Below are 17249 nucleotides of genomic sequence, written 5' to 3'. Positions count from 1 at the left end.
AGCAAAATATGTAAACATTATTAAAGTGACTATTGTTCCTTTATTAAAATTGCCAGTGATTTCAAGTCTATGTATATGGGGCAGCAGCCTCCAAGGTACAGGGTTACGTAACCAGATGGAAGCCACCTAGTGATGTTAACTTAACAGTCTGATGGCCTTGAGATAGAAACTGTTTTTCAGTCTCTCGGTCCCAGCTTTGATGCAACTGTACTGACCTCGTCTTCTGGATGATAGAGGGGTGAACAGGCAGTAGCTCGGATGGTTGTTGTCCTTGATGATCTTTTTGGCTCTTCTGTGACATTGGGTGCTGTAGGTGTCCTGGAGGGCAGGTAGTTTGCCCCCAATGATGCGTTGGGCAGACCGCACCACCCTCTAGAAAGCCCTCCGATTGTAGGTAGTGCAGTTGCCGGTGATACAGCCCGAAAGGATGCTCTCAATTGTGCATCTGTAAAAGTTTGTGAGGGTCTTAGGGGTCAAGACACATTTCTTCAGCCTCCTGAGCTTGGAGGGTACTATGGTGTTGAATGCTGAGCTATAGTCAATGAACAGCATTCTTGCATACTGTAGGTACGTAGGTAGTCCAGATGGGATAGGGCAGTGCGATGGCGATTGCATTATCTGTGGATCTATTGGGGCGGTAAGCAAATTGAAGTTGGTTTGTAGAGAGAACTATTCTACCCGTCTCAGATAGTGGGGTGGGAAATACTCAGTAGGTTCTCTACTAACCAAATATGTGTAGCTTTGGAGGGGGACTGTGTCACACGGCCTGCTGATGGCTTTTCACTCTGCCCTCTTTATAGTGCCCAATGCAATACACTGTTATAGACTGTGCATGGGATACATATTGGCTTGTAGAGAGAACTTTTCTATCTGTCTCAGCTAAATTGGGGTGGGAAATACTCAGTAGGGTCTCTTCTAACAAAACGTGGTTAGTTTTGGAGAGAGACTGGTTCGTACATTTTCAGCAACACAGCTTTAAATGACCTGGGCCTGAAATCGATACACACTCAACAACAAAAGGAGATTTTAGCATGTAAATCTAGTCTAAAAAATAAAAAAATGGGATGCATGCCAGCAAAACCACAACACTAAACAGTACATTAATTCCACGATAACGGTGACAAACGGTGACCCCAATATTTTAGGGCCTTCATAAAGCTGTCCCAACAGCAGATATTTATTTTCACCATGGAGTGAATCCTTACCACTGCTACATCTGGCTATCAGCATAACCTTGTGAACCTTGGCAGCAAAACAGTTCATTCAGCCTCATTTACTGTCTTTTTTAAAACCATAGGTGATATGGCTGACTTGCTTAAACAAATGTGGTTTCTACTGACAATTGAGATGTACAAACTATGGCATAAGGGGACGACAAGCGGATAAGAGGCCATCCGTAATTTCGATTAAGACTATTTTAATTAGGACATAGTCAATAACTATTTGTTCAGCACTTTTCAAATGTACAGCGACAGAATTCAGAACATGGGCCGTTCTTACAGTATTCTCCTGTACACCAAGTCAGAACCATAGGATAAATAAAGGGGGCATAAGCAGACAATGAAACCTCTTACAATATTCAATGATGACATTTCTCTAAAACAGGCTATAGGCTACATGTGCACCACCAACAGCTAACAGCTTACTACACAACATACACTTTGTATTACTTTCTTAGCTACAGTATACATTATCTCTGGCATATTACATAATTTATGCAGCAGCATACAAGACATTTTTGGACTCACCTTGTTGTGCTGCGCTCACATGAACAGGAAGATGGTGCGGCGGTCCTTCGTGGGCAAACTTTGTCATCATATTTTGTCATCAAAGTCTGTCATTCTCTGGATTTATGATGCTTTCAAGAGAACTGGGAACTCAGAAAAAAACAAGGTTGAATCATGAAGTCAGTGATCTTCAGGTTGGAGCTCTAGAAAGAGGCCCGAGTTCCCGACTTGGAATTCTGAGTCGGATGACCGTTCGGAAGCTCGTTTTTTCCTGAGGTCAAATCAAATCAAATCAAATGTATTTATATAGCCCTTTGTACATCAGCTGATATCTCAAAGTGCTGTACAGAAACCCAGCCTAAAACCCCAAACAGCAAGCAATGCAGGTGTAGAAGCATGGTGGCTAGGAAAAACTCCCTAGAAAGGCCAAAACCTAGGAAGAAACCGAGAGGAACCAGGCTATGTGGGGTGGCCAGTCCTCTTCTGGCTGTGCTGGGTGGAGATTATAACAGAACATGGCCAAGATGTTCAAATGTTCATAAATGACCAGCATGGTTGAATAATAATAAGGCAGAACAGTTGAAACTGGAGCAGCAGCATGGCCAGGTGGACTGGGGACAGCAAGGAGTCATCATGTCAGGTAGTCCTGGGGCATGGTCCTAGGGCTCATGTCCTCCGAGAGAGAGAGAGAAAGAAAGAGAGAAGGAGCGAATTAGAGAACGCACACTTAGATTCACACAGGACACCGAATAGGACAGGAGAAGTACTCCAGATATAACAAACTGACCCTAGCCCCCCGACACATAAACTACTGCAGCATAAATACTGGAGGCTGTGACAGGAGGGGTCAGGAGACACTGTGGCCCCATCCGAGGACACCCCCGGACAGGGCCAAACAGGAAGGATATAACCCCACCCACTTTGCCAAAGCACAGTCCCCACACCACTAGAGGGATATCTTCAACCACCAACTTACCATCCTGAGACAAGGCTGAGTATAGCCCACAAAGATCTCCGCCATGGCACAACCCAAGGGGGGGCGCCAACCCAAGCCAGTGTAGAGAGGCTAGCACTGGAGTAATATGATCACATTTTTTGGTTCTAGTCAGGATTCTAGCAGCCATATTTAGCACTAACTGAAGTTTATTTAGTGATTTATCCGGGTAGCCGGAAAGTAGAGCATTGCAGTAGTCTATCCTAGAAGTGACAAAAGCATGGATAAATTTTTCTGCATCATTTTTGGACAGAAAGTTTCTGATTTTTGCAATGTTACGTAGATGGAAAAAAGCTGTCCTTGAAATGGTCTTGATATGTTCTTCAAAAGAGAGATCACGGTCCAGAGTAATGCCGAGGTCCTTCACAGTTTTATTTGAGACAACTGTACAACCATTAAGATTAATTGTCAGATTCAACAGAAGATCTCTTTGTTTCTTGGGACCTAGAACAAGCATCTCTGTTTTGTCCGAGTTTAAAAGTAGAAAGTTTGCAGCCATCCACTTCCTTATGTCTGAAACACATGCTTCTAGCAAGGGCAATTTTGGGGCTTCACCATGTTTCATTGAAATGTACAGCTGTGTGTCATCCGCATAGCAGTGAAAGTTAACATTATGTTTTCGAATAACATCCCCAAGAGGTAAAATATATAGGGAAAACAATAGTGGTCCTAAAACGGAACCTTGAGGAACACCGAAATTTACAGTTGATTTGTCAGAGGACAAACCATTCACAGAGACAAACTGATATCTTTCCGACAGATAAGATCTAAACCAGGCCAGAACTTGTCCGTGTAGACCAATTTGGGTTTCCAATCTCTCCAAAAGAATGTGGTGAACGATGGTATCAAAAGCAGCACTAAGGTCTAGGAGCATGAGGACAGATGCAGAGCCTCGGTCCGATGCCATTAAAATGTCATTTACCACCTTCACAAGTGCCGTCTCAGTGCTATGATGGGGGTCTAAAACCAGACTGAAGCATTTTGTATACATTGTTTGTCTTCAGGAAGGCAGTGAGTTGCTGCGCAACAGCCTTTTCCAAAAAAATTGAGAGGAATGGAAGATTCGATATAGGCCGATTAGTTTTTTATATTTTCTGGGTCAAGGTTTGGCTTTTTCAAGAGAGGCTTTATTACTGCCACTTTTAGTGAGTTTGGTACACATCCGGTGGATAGAGAGCACAGGAAGCAGCTCTTTCAGTAGTTTAGTTGGAATAGGGTCCAGTATGCAGGTTGAAGGTTTAGAGGCCATGATTATTTTCATCATTGTGTCAAGAGATATAGTACTAAAACACTTGAGCGTCTCTCTTGATCCTAGGTCCTGGCAGAGTTGTGCAGACTCAGGACAACTGAGCTTTGAAGGAATACGCAGATTTAAAGAGTCCGTAATTTGCTTTCTAATAATCATAATATTTTCCTCAAAGAAGTTCATGAATTTATCACTGCTAAAGTGAAAGTCATCCTCTCTTGGGGAATGCTGCTTTTTAGTTAGCTTTGCGACAGTATCAAAAAGGAATTTCGGATTGTTCTTATTTTCCTCAATTAAGTTAGAAAAATAGGATGATCGAGCAGCAGTAAGGGCTCTTCGGTACTGCACGGTACTGTCTTTCCAAGCTAGTCGGAAGACTTCCAGTTTGGTGTGGCGCCATTTCCGTTCCAATTTTCTAGAAGCTTGCTTCAGAGCTCGGGTATTTTCTGTGTACCAGGGAGCTAGTTTCTTATGAGAAATGTTTTTAGTTTTTAGGGGTGCAACTGCATCTAGGGTATTGCGCAAGGTTAAATTGAGTTCCTCAGTTAGGTGGTTAACTGATTTTTGTCCTCTGGCGTCCTTGGGTAGACAGAGGGAATCTGGAAGGACATCAAGGAATCTTTGTGTTGTCTGTGAATTTATAGCATGACTTTTGATGTTCCTTGGTTGGGGTCTGAGCAGATTATTTGTTGCAATTGCAAACGTAATAAAATGGTGGTCCGATAGTCCAGGATTATGAGGAAAAACATTAAGATCCACAACATTTATTCCATGGGACAAAACTAGGTCAAGAGTATGACTGTGACAGTGAGTGGGTCCAGAGACATGTTCGACAAAACCCACTGAGTCGATGATGGCTCCGAAATCCTTTTGGAGTGGGTCTGTGGACTTTTCCATGTGAATATTAAAGTCACCAAAGATTAGAATATTATCTGCTATGACTACAAGGTCCGATAGGAATTCAGGGAACTCAGTGAGGAACGCTGTATATGGCCCAGGAGGCCTGTAAACAGTAGCTATAAAAAGTGATTGAGTAGGCTGCATAGATTTCATGACTAGAAGCTCAAAAGACGAAAACGTCTTTTTTTTTGTAAATTGAAATTTGCTATCGTAAATGTTAGCAACACCCCCGCCTTTGCGGGATGCACGGGGGATATGGTCACTAGTGTAGCCAGGAGGCGAGGCCTCATTTAACACAGTAAATTCATCAGGCTTAAGCCATGTTTCAGTCAGGCCAATCACATCAAGATTATGATCAGTGATTAGTTCATTGACTATAATTGCCTTTGAAGTAAGGGATCTAACATTAAGTAGCCCTATTTTGAGATGTGAGGTATCATGATCTCTTTCAATAATGACAGGAATGGAGGTGGTCTTTATCCTAATTAGATTGCTAAGGCGAACACCGCCATGTTTAGTTTTGCCCAACCTAGGTCGAGGCACAGACACGGTCTCAATGGTGATAGCTGAGCTGACTACACTGACTGTGGCAGACTCCACTATGCTGGCAGGCTGGCTAACAGCCTGCTGCCTGGCCTGCACCCTATTTCATTGTGGAGCTAGAGGAGTTAGAGCCCTGTCTATGTTGGTAGATAAGATGAGAGCACCCCTCCAGCTAGGATGGAGCCCGTCACTCCTCAGCAGGTCAGGCTTGGTCCTGTTTGTGGGTGAATCCCAGAAAGAGGGCCAATTATCTACAAATTCTATCTTTTGGGAGGGGCAGAAAACAGTTTTCAACCAGCGATTGAGTTGTGAGACTCTGCTGTAGAGCTCATCACTCCCCCTAACTGGGAGGGGGCCATAGACAATTACTCGATGCCGACACATCTTTCTAGCTGATTTGCACGCAGAAGCTATGTTGCGCTTGGTGATCTCTGACTGTTTCATCCTAACATCGTTGGTGCCGACGTGGATAACAATATCTCTATACTCTCTACACTCGCCAGTTTTAGCTTTAGCCAGCACCATCTTCAGATTAGCCTTAACGTCGGTAGCCCTGCCCCCTGGTAAACAGTGTATGATCGCTGGATGATTCGTTTTAAGTCTAATACTGCGGGTAATGGAGTCGCCAATGACTAGAGTTTTCAATTTGTCAGAGCTAATGGTGGGAAGCTTCGGCGTCTCAGACCCCATAATGGGAGGAGTAGAGACCAGAGAAGACTCGGCCTTTGACCCCGACTCGCTGCTTAATGGGGAAAACCGGTTGAAAGTTTCTGTCGGCTGAATGAGCGACACCGGTTGAGCGTTCCTACAGCATTTCCTTCCAGAAACCGTGAGAAAGTTGTCCGGCTGCGGGGACTGTGCCAGGGGATTTATACTACTATCTGTACTTACTGGTGGCACAGACGCTGTTTCATCCTTTCCTACACTGAAATTACCCTTGCCTAACGATTGCGTCTGAAGCTGGGCTTGTAGCACAGCTATCCTCGCCGTAAGGCGAGTACAGCGACTGCAATGAGAAGGCATCATGTTAATGTTACTACTTAGCTTCGGCTGTTGGAGGTCCTGACAAATCGTGTCCAGATAAAGCGTCCGGAGTGAAAAAGTTGAGGAAAAAAAACAAAAATATAAACGGTAATTAAAAAGTAAAAAACGTAAAGTTGTCAGGTAGCAAAATAGGTTGGCAACAAAACGCACAGCAACTTGAAAACAAGTCTGCCAACTTGTCAACAAGTTCCCAGTTGTCTTGAACTCACTGAAGTCTGAGATTTCCCAGTTCCGAGTTTCCAGTTGTTTTGAAAGCGGCAGAAGTCATGGTGGATTGACAGCATGGCCAATGTTGAATGTTTATCCTTTTAAGCTTGGAAAAGTGACCCTTAAACCCAGACTTGGAACACACACCCACTCCACTGAATAGCAGGCTACTGATTGCTTTGCAACACTTGCAGTTAGCAAAGGATTCCTTCCAAACTACTCATTGTTGAATTTGTGATTTCCAACTTGTGTAAAGTTTATGTCCAATGGCCGATGAGCACCGATACATTTTATCTATCATTTCTCTATAATTATATGAATCTATAATTTATTTTCATATGACAAAGTTTGAAAAGAACTTGCCAGTAGATTGTCAGCTTCATCCATAATGAGGACTGCTAGCTTGCTAGCTAAGATTTTGAAATATGATGTTGACTTGTCCAATCAAAGCTACGGTAGATAAAAAGTGATTTGACACATTTTATCTGTGGCCAATAACCTTGAGCCTTCTTGGATGGGCACTTCTAATATAACTCTATGGCAGCACACAAGGGGCTTTAATTTTTGAGCTCACCCTGCAGGTTTTGAGGTGACACATTTTTTATTTAACCTTTATTTAACTAGGCAAGTCAGTGAAGAACAAATTCTTATTTACAATGACGGCCTACACTTGCCAAACCCGGACGACGCTGGGTCAATTGTGCACCGCCCTATGGGACTCCCAATCACGGTCGGTTGTGATACAGCCTGTATATATATATATTTTTTTAACCTAAACAGGTGGGGCTCTGCCTGCCCTGAATGAAGGATTGCCACTGCTCAACAACAACAAAAAAGAAACAAAAGCCACACATTTTTATTAAAACAAAATCTAATTTATTTACAACTTAAATGTAATGAATATTAGCCAGGCTATTAGGACACAGTATAATCACATTTCTGAACAGTAATGGAGAAAATGACTTACAAGTTGGAGGCTGATACTGTATGTGATTCTAATCTACAAAGGTTTGCAGTATACAGTAAAGGCCTATTACCAAGTTCAAATAAATAATAACAGAGACAAGATTATTTGCAAGCTATATTGTCATGATTATCGATCAAGGTGAGCAAAGGCACTTTTTTGTAGAGTTTAAAATGTATTACAAGAGAAAACAAGGCTACAAGTCTAACATTACACTGTTTAATCAAATTTTCAGAACAAGAATGGAGGACATTAATCATAAGTATTAAGCCTCTATGTGTTGCTTTCCAATCAAGTTTAGCAGTATGCGGGATGCTCTTTCAGAAATATGACTTGGTTCAACTATTTGTTTTTTAACCCTGGCTATAGATGACTTTCTTGCACTGACTGCAATTTTGAGAGCATAAACTGTAAATGTGGAGGAGATCATTGGCTAATACATTTACAGGTAGCATTTCCCTCACAAATGATTCTATAATATCACACATTGCCATTTTGAAGTCTCTGAAGCAATGGTTGTGAAGTCTGTCCTGTTTTCACTGCATCCAACTGTGAAATTACTTTGCTGATTTGGACTTGGTTTGCTTTAAAGCTGCACCATGCAGAAATGTCTCCGCCATTTCCTGGTTGCTATAATTCTAATAGTTCACCTAATTTCAGTTTGTGACAAAACAAGCAAGTATAGTGAAGAGAATCGTTGTACCATTGAAACCGGTGTGAAAAATATTTTCCATAACCCAAAAATGTTGTGTTTGAAGCTGGTGCACAAAACCAAAAGTAAAAGTTGCAAAAACAACATTTTAGAAAAGGAAGCATAGAAATAGCATACATGGAGCAGATTTACCGCTTACAAGCTGACCACACCGCTCGTGGGTTTATGCACCTAAAAACCAATGAGGAGATGGGAGAGGCGGGACTTGCTGCATGTCAAAAATCACAAATAGAACTAAGTTCTATTTTAGCGCCTGGCTATGCAGATGCTCGTTGACACATGCGAGCAGTGTGGGTGGAATAATTGAATAACATGTATGTGTACATTTATTTTGCAACATGTGAGCAGTGTGGTCAGCGTGTTAGACTTGCTTTCAATGAGAAAGACAGATCGGTCACATTTCTATGTGAATTTGGTCAGGACTTGCAATAGTTACATATGGCAGCTTTGAGTAATCTTCTACGAGAAAACATCCTCTTTCTACAATTCTTTGAAAGAGGATGTTTTCTTCAGAAATGTGAAAACAGGAAAGGGATATTACCTCAGATGTTTGTGTGAAATAGAATACAAACAAAGACTATGTAAACAATGATGGACTGGCATACCTGTTAACGATCTAGATTAACCTACTGGTAATGGCTGTACCTTAACACATTTAAAATCAGTTCAAAGCCAGCCTTGACATGTGCCAAAAAAATGCATCAGGTCAATCGCTTGGACAAACAAATAAAGTTTGTGTTTTGTCTTAATAACTGATATTCACCACAACAACAGTACATTAATGTAACAATGCAGGACTAAATGCATATGTATATAACACAGTGCCTTTCCAAAACTAACCACATTTGGTAAGTAGAGACCCTACTAAGTATTTCCACCCCACTTTAGCTGAGACGGGTACAAAGGTTCTCTTTTACAACCCAATATTCTCAACATACCAGTGTCAACATTGTATTTTTTGTAACATATTTTTTATTTGTTTTCATAAATGACTTATTGCATTTTCTTGTTGGCACAATAAAAGTGGCCATTGATTAAAATTCAATATCATTTGAATGAGTTATCCACATTGTAATGTTTTGAAATGCTGGCTTTTATTACAAAGGTTTCGGCATTACCATATGAACTTGATGTCATTGTTTGTGCTGCGGGCAGAATACCAGTTAGGAATGCCTAGATAGAAAATGGGGGGATTAATGGATGAAAATTGGCAAATGGTGGAAAATCTGATAGAAATTAACGATCTGGTGTGCCTGAATGATGGCAGAGAGACCAGGATTGATTTAGACAAGGGAATAGTCTGCCTTGGATCTCACTCTGGTATCCATGATAATCGAAAATTTCAATAAGCATTTCTCTATGGCTGGCCATGCCTTCCTCTTGGCTACTCTAACCCCGTCCAACAGCTCCGCCTCCCTTCTTCAAAGGTGGTGACACTCTAGACCCAAACTGTTACAGACCTATATCCGTCCTGCCCTGCCTATCTAAAGTCTTCGAAAGACAAGTTAATAAACAGATCACTGACCATTTCGAATACCACCGTACCTTCTCCGCTGTGCAATCCGGTTTCCGAGCCGGTCACTGGTGCACCTCCGCCTCGATCAAGGTCCTTAACGATATCATAACCGCCATCGATAAAAGACAGTACTGTGCAGCCGTCTTCATCGACCTGGCCAAGGCTTTCGACTCTGTCAATCGCCATATTTTTATCGGCAGACTCAACAGCCTTGTTTTCTCTAATGACTGCCTCAGCTGTTTCACAAACTACTTTGCAGACAGAGTTCAGTGTGTCAAATCGGAGGGCATGTTGTCCGGACCTCTGGCAGTCTCTATGGGGGTACCACAGGGTTCAATTCTCGGGCCGACTCTTTTCTCTGTATATATCAATGATGTCGCTCTTACTGCGGGCGATTTCCTGATCCAACTCTACGCAGACGACACCATTCTGTATACTTCTGGCCCTTCCTTGGACACTGTGCTAACTAACCTCCAAACAAGCTTCAATGCCATACAACACACCTTCCGTGGCCTCCAACTGCTCTTAAACGCTAGTAAAACCAAATGCATGCTTTTCAACCGTTCCCTGCCCGCACCCACTCACCCGACTAGCATCACCACCCTGGACGATTCTGACCTAGAAAATGTGGACAACTATAAATACCTAGGTGTCTGGCTAGACTGTAACCTCTCCTTCTAGACTCATATTAAACATCTCCAATCCAAAATCAAATCTAGAATCAGCTTTCTATTTTGCAACAAAGCCTCCTTCACTCACGCCGCCAAACTTACCCTGTAAAACTGACTATCCTACCGATCCTCGACTTCGGCGATGTCATCTACAAAATAGCTTCCAATACTCTACTCAGCAAACTGGATGCAGTCTATCCCAGTGCCATCCGTTTTGTTACCAAATCACCTTATACCACCCACCACTGCGACCTGTATGCTCTAGTCGGCTGGCCCTCGCTACATATTCATTGCCAGACCCACTGGCTCCAGATCATCTATAAGTCTATGCTAGGTAAAGCTCTGCCTTATCTCAGTTCACTGGTCACGATAACAACACCCAACCGTAGGACACATTCCAGCAGGAATATCTCACTGATCATCCCCAAAGCCAACACCTCATTTGGCCTCCTTTCCTTCCAGTTCTCTGCTGCCAGTGACTGGAAAGAATTGCAAAAATCGCCAAATCTGGAGACTTTTATTTCCCTCACCAACTTTAAACATCAGCTATCTGAGCAGCTAACCGATCGCTGCAGCTGCTCATTTATCACTCCAGTGTTAATCTGCTAAATTGTCATTCTTCACTACTATGGCCTATTTATTGCCTACCTTCTCATACCTTTTGCACACACTGTTTATTGACTTTCTTTTTTTCTACTGTGTCATTGACTTGTTTATTGTGTTATTGGCTTGTTTATTGTTTATTCCATGTGTAACTATGTGTTGTTGTCTGTGTCACACTGCTTTGCTTTATCTTGGCCAGGTCGCAGTTGTAAATGAGAACTTGTTCTCAACTAGCCTACCTGGTTAAATAAAGGTGAAATAAAAATAAAAATAAATCTAGTGCGATGGCAGAAATCTGTGAGTTGAGTCGGTAGTAGGGAGTGATCATTACCCCATAGTATGCACAGTAAGCCGGAGGGAGGAGGTGTCGGGATGGAGTAGGCAGGTGGGTGTTTGGAAGGGCAAAGTGGGATCAGTTTCAAGAGTTGAGTGAGCAGCAGGTGATGGCTCGGGTGGATATGAGAGGGGATGTGGATAGTACCAATAACTGGGTGAGAACAGCTTTAGCGGGGGCAGCTACTGAGGCTATACCTAAGAGTTCAGGGAGAAGGAAGAGGAGGAGGAGGAAAGCAGTCTCATGGTGGATGGAGGAGTGTGGGGCAATGGTGAGGAGTAGTAACAGGGCATTTAGAGTACTGAAAAGGAAACACAACTTCCAACATCTGATTCAGTATAAGCAGGCCCAGACCCTGGTGAGAACTATCCATCAGGCAAAGAGGTCATGTTGGTGTCGGTTCTGTGACACCATTGGAAGTGTGACACCCGTGGGAGTAGTGTGGGGGATGATTAAGAGGATGAGTGGGGTCAGAAGGGAGTGGGATTATCCAGTGTTGACAAGTGGTAAGAATGTGGCAGTAACAGATGAGAAGGCAGAGATGCATAGCTCTGCACATTTGTCAGAGGAGGGGCAGAAGGGGAGAGAGGAGGACCCTGGAGTTCTGGATCGGAGGGAGGATGTAAATGATGCGTTGAATGCACCATTTACCATGGCAAAAATAAAAAGGGCAATAGGTAAGCCTGGGTTAACTTCACCTGGGAAAGATGAGGTGTGCTATGTTATGTTAGCCCATCTTAGTGATGAGGCACTGGATAAGGTATTGGTGTTGTACAACAGAGTGTGGGAAGAGGGGAAACTACCCAGCGGCTGGACGGATGCAGAAGTGGTACCAATCCGGAAGCCAGGAAAGGACCCAACGAGGCCAACAAGCTATCGGCCAATAGCTTTAATATCAACAGTATGTAAGATTAAGGAAGGTATGATTACGGAGAGGCTAATTTACTTCCTGGAGAGCAGGGGGCTAGTAGGGGGCCGGTTGTGAACGGTTGTAGCAGTCTTTTTTGATGTGGAGAAGGCATATGATATGATGTGGAAGGAGGAGTTAATCAAGCTTGATATTATGGAGGTAGGAGGAAGAACGTACAACTGGATAAAGGATTTCTTGTTTGGAAGGTCTATCCAAGTGAGGGTGGGCAGCTACCTGGTGGATAACGGTATACCGCAGGGGAGCGTGATTCGTCCTCGGTTGTTCTCAATCATGATCAATGATGTTTACTCTCAGGTATGGACGGAATATTGGGAGGTCATTATTTTCAGATGATGGGGCCTTATGGAAGAGGGGAAGAAATGTGCCATACATAGTCAGGAAGGTACAGGAAGCAATTGATGGGGTAGAACGGTGGGCATTAATGTGGGCATTCAGGTTCTCTGTGGAGAAAACTCAGACTGTTCTTTACCAGGAGGAAGGTGGGAGATGAGGTACGCTTGAGGTTATATGGGAGAAACTTGGAGAGGGTGGGGGTGTTCAGGTTCCTTGGGGTATACTTTGACACTAGGCTGACCTGGGCAGAACACATTGACAGGTGGGAAAGTGTAAGAAGGTGCTAAATTGATTGATTGATTAAATGTAATATTTTAACACAATAAAGCTTATTTTCATTGTGGTCCTTTCGGAGGGGGAAGGGGGTGGAGCAAGGTTAGGCGGCAACTGCAGTGGCAACAACCAATGACAGACACAATAGTTGTTTATTTCATAAAATGAGATAATTAGTACAGTTCCATTTCCTAATAAACAACTCTGGACAGGTACATCTCCCTGGTCTTACTTACCCCTAATATATACAGCATTCATTGTCTTATATATACACACAAGACTATCACAAAATAATACACATTAGGCATCAAAATCCCGGGCATTTCCTTCTCATCCACGTATTATAATCTTACGACTGACTTTTGAGACGTGCTACTAATTAGCAATTTTTTCCAGTGAGAACTTGAAACTGCCCATTGAAGGTATACGTTTCCAATATTTTGAAATACTGTGTGATGCACTGTCTGAAGGGAAGGAGTTGGGGGGCTGGGCGTTCCCCGTTGAGGACCATTTATGTTCCATTGATCCAATCTGTAATAGACTATGGCAGTATAGCATATGGTTTGGCAGCCCCGACCTCATTGGAAAGGCTAGATGTCATATAGGGTCATATAGGGTCAAGGACTAGATTATGTAGTGGGGCGTTTCGGACGTCCCCAGTGGCTGCACTACAGGTGGAGATGGGGGATATGCCATTGCAGATTAGGAGACAGCAGCTGTCAACTAATTATTGGGTCAGCCTACAGGGACATGGTGTGTCTCATCCTGCAAAATATATTTTACAGGCATGCTGCAAACATGAGAAAGGACTGAACACAAGCTTTGGGTGGGTGTAAATCCACCATGGCTACTCCTTCCTCCAGTTGTAGATCTAGAAGTATTGGAGAGACTACAGAAAGATAGGGAGGGTGTTGAGCCATCTGATTGGTTTAAGAGTCGTCTGGTCATATACACAGACGGTTCAAAAGATCCAAGGACAGGATGTACTGGGTCAGCATTTCTAGTGCAGGAATGTGGGGTGAAAGTCAGGAAACATATTACTAATCATCTGGCTGTATATACGGCGGAGCTGATGGCCATACTGTTGACCTTGCAGTGGGTGGAGGAAGTTAAGCCAGAAAGAGTAGTTATTTGCAGATTCATGAGCAGTTTTGATGAGTCTACAGTCTTTCAGCTCACGTAGCAGACAAGACCTGCTTTATGAGGTGCTACAAACCCATGGCAGGATTAGACTGATGGTTATACAGATAAGATTTACTTGGGTCCCAGGACATGTGGGGATGAAGGGGAACAAGGCAGTGGGTGTACTGGCTAAACAAGCACTTAGTAGAGGGGATGTTGATGTTGTAGTTTCAATGAGCAAGGCAGAGGCAAAAAGTCTAATATGGTCAGTGATGGTGTAGAGATGGCAGGAGCAGTGGAATAGAGATACTAAGGCAGGCAGTACAGAGGAATGTCGGGGAGGAGAGAACGGCAGGACAGAAGAGCTATTTGTACAAGATTAAGGGTGGGACACAGCCATTTAAGTCCTTAAATGTGATAGGAAAGCATCCAACAGAAGACTGTTATTACTGACAGGAAACAGAGACTATGGAGCATTTATTGTTACAGTGCGGGCAGTATCAGAGGGAAATAAGAGAGGCTGAGATCTAATGAGGGAGAAGGGGATACAGGAAATTAGTTTAAAGAGTATAGTTAGTTTCTCCCTGTCTCTGGCCCACACTCCAGTACAGTAGGTGGTGGTAATGCACCATAGCTTTGGATGTCAACTGCCGATAAACCCCACCGAAGAGGACAATGAGACAATCCACCCGTCGGACTGCCAGATGGTGAAGCGTGACTCATCACTCCAGAGATGGCGTTGGTGGTGAGCTTTACACCACTCCAGCCAACGCTTGGTATTGCACATGGTGATCTTAGGCCTGTGTGCAGCTGCTCGGCCACGAAAACCCATTTTATGAAGATCCTGACGAACAGTTCTTGTGCTGACGTTGCTTCCAGATGCAGTTTGGAACTCGGTAGTGAGTGTTGCAACCTGAGGACAGACAATTTTTATGCGCTACGCGGTTCATAGCTGAGCCGGCACAGTTGTTTAGTGACTCCGTCAGATCAGAGGAAGGAGGGATGACCAGGGATATTCTCTTGATATGTGTGTGAATTGGACCAAATTTAGTGATGCAGAAACAAGAGACCACATGTTGCCGTTTTATGAAATCTGATTATTCTGGTGACATTATGATCGATGCCTGGTTGCTGACAAATGAAAATATTATCACTTTTGGCGGAAGATAGCCTAGTGGTTAAGCACATTGGGACAGTAACCGAAAGGCCGCTGGTTTGAATCCCGAGCTGACTGGGTGAAATATCTGATGATGTGCCATTGAGCAAGGCACTGAACTCTATTTGCTCATGTAAGTCACTCTGGATTTGCAATAAAGCACTAAAGTAAAACTGCAAAAGATGTGGCAAAGCAATTCACTTTTTGTCCTGAATACAAAGTGTTATGTTTGTGGCAAATCCAATAAAGTACCACTCCCCATATTTTCAAGCATAGTGGTTTTTCAGAATAAAAAAGGAATGGAGCTGAGCACAGGCAAAATCCTGGAGGAAAACCTGGTTCAGTCTGCTTTCCACCAGACATTGGGGAGGTGAATTCACCTTTCAGCAGGACAATAACCTAAAACACAAGGCCAAATCTACACTGGAGTTAATTACCAAGAAGAAAGTGAAAGTTCCTGAGTGGCCGAGTTACAGTTTAGACATACATTTACTTGAAAATCTATGGCAAGACCTACAAATTTGACAAAATAATAAATGGCCTAATGTTGCACAATCCAGGTGTGGAAAGCTCTTAGCGACTTATCCAGAATTATTCACAGCTGTAAAAGCTGCCAAAGGTGCTTCTTCTACAAATTATTGACACAGGGTTGTGAATACTTATGTAAATGAGATATTTCTCTATTTCATTTTCCAAAATTTCTAAAAGCATGTTTTCACTTTGTCATTATGTAGTATTGGCGCAGCGGTCTAAGGTACTGCATCTCAGTACAAGAGGCATCACTACAGTCCCTGGTTCGAATCCAGGCTGTATCACATCCGGCCGTGATTGGGAGTACCATAGGGTGGCGCACAATTGGCCTAGCGTCGTCCGGGTTTTGCCGGGGAAGGTTGTCATTGTAAATAAGAATTTGTTCTTAATTAATAATATCCTCTTCGTGCTAGGGGGCAGTATTTTCATTTTTGGAAAAAAAAACGATCCCGTTTTAAACGGTCAGGAAAAGATGCTAGAATATGCATATAATTGACAGCTTTCGATAGAAAACACTCTAACGTTTCCAAAACTGTAAAGATACTCACAGACAATATAACAGAACTGATGTTGCAGGCGAAAGCCTGAGAAAAATCCAATCCAGAAGTGCCCCAGGTTTTGAAAGTGCTGCGTTCCAATGACTCCCTATTTGGCTGTGAATGTACCATCAACGAGCTTACGCTTTCTATGTATTCCCCAAGGTGTCTACAGCATTGTGACGTAGTTTTACGCATTTCTGTTGAAGAATATCCGTAGGCGGCCACATTGCGTAAGTGGTTACATTGTGGCTCTGAGAGAGATTCTCGCGTAAAATACAGAGGTAGCCATTACTCCAATCGGTCTTAGAGAAAAACGAATTGTCCTGACGGATATATTATCGAATAGATATTAGAAAAACACCTTGAGGATGGATTCTAAACAACGTTTGCAATGTTTCTGTCGATATTATGGAGCTAATTTGGAATATCTTTCGGAGTTGTGGTGACCGCAATTTCCGTGCGATTTCTCAGCCAAACGTGAAGAACAAATGGAGCTATTTCCCCTACAAAAATAATATTTTGGGAAAAAATGAACTTTGGCTATCTACCTGGGAGACTCGTGAGTGAAAACATCCGAAGTTCATCAAAGGTAAACAATTTAATTTGATTGCTTTTCTCATTTCCGTGACAAGGTTGCCTGCTGCTAGCAAGGCATAATGCTATGCTAGGCTATCGATAAACTTACACAAATGCTTGTCTAGCATTGTCTGTAAAGCATATTTTGAAAATCTGAGATGACAGGGTGATTAACAAAAGGCTAACCTGTGTCTCAATATATTTAATTTGTGATTTTCATGAATAGGAATATTTTCTAGGGATATTTATGTCCGTTGCATTATGCTAATTAGTTTCAGGCGATGATTACGCTCCCGCATGCGGGTTTGGGAGTCACTAGAGGTTGTT

Source organism: Oncorhynchus kisutch, linkage group LG26 (assembly GCF_002021735.2).
Source record: "Oncorhynchus kisutch isolate 150728-3 linkage group LG26, Okis_V2, whole genome shotgun sequence".
Taxonomy (NCBI): Eukaryota; Metazoa; Chordata; class Actinopteri; order Salmoniformes; family Salmonidae; genus Oncorhynchus; species Oncorhynchus kisutch.
Note: the sequence above shows the minus strand (reverse complement) of the source record.